Genomic DNA, 871 nt, shown 5'->3' on the forward strand with positions numbered 1-871 from the left:
CACCCCCTTGAGGTGTCGCCCATCTTCCTCACTTATCCTCTGTGTTTTCTGTCTGTCTGGACCAGTTCGTCTCGTTTGTCAAGCTTACCTCTCCTCCAGCGTTTGTTCCTGTCCTGTCAGCTCCTGTCTTTTCCCAGCCTCTCTTTTTCTCGTCCTCCTGGTTTTCGACCCTTGCCTGTCCTGACCCTGTACCCGCCCGCCTGACCACTCTGCCTGTCCCTGTCCCTGAGCCTGCCTGCCGTCCTGTACCTTTGCCCCTACTCTGGATTACCAACCTCTGCCTGACCTGAGCCTGCCTACCGTCCCGTACCTTTGCTCCTACTCTGGATTATTGACCCCTGTCTGCCTTGACCTGTCGTTTGCCTGCCCTTGTTGTTACAATAAACATTATTACTTCAGTCTGCACTTGGGTCTTACCTTGATGCCTGATAATTGTGGTGTTTGATGCAAGAAACCACTTGACAAAATAAAATGCATTATTATTCCTATATCATTATTACAGAGAATCAGACAAATGACGTTAGCCTCTGTCCCGTTAAGACAACAAAAAAGCTCTGTCTAGAAATGTACACGTTTTGTGCTCTTGTAGGAAGCTCTGACGAAAACCGTGAGGCCGATACGTAAGCTTATTAAAGATCAGTGATACTATCAAGAGCAGTGTGCGGCTTCCTTTTTCCTTCATCTTGTTCAACTGTTGCCATGCACCTGCAAAAAAGATTGCTCAGATATGCGAGTGCCTTCTGAATGTTGTGCTCTTGTAGGAAGCAATCACTCCCCTATTGCAGACTACAAATGATCTAGAACTGGGCTAATAACTAACTAGCTAAATATGTGCACACTTGGCTACATGCAGCTCTCACTTTGATCTCTA

Source organism: Salmo trutta, chromosome 17, assembly GCF_901001165.1.
Source record: "Salmo trutta chromosome 17, fSalTru1.1, whole genome shotgun sequence".
NCBI lineage: Eukaryota > Metazoa > Chordata > Actinopteri > Salmoniformes > Salmonidae > Salmo > Salmo trutta.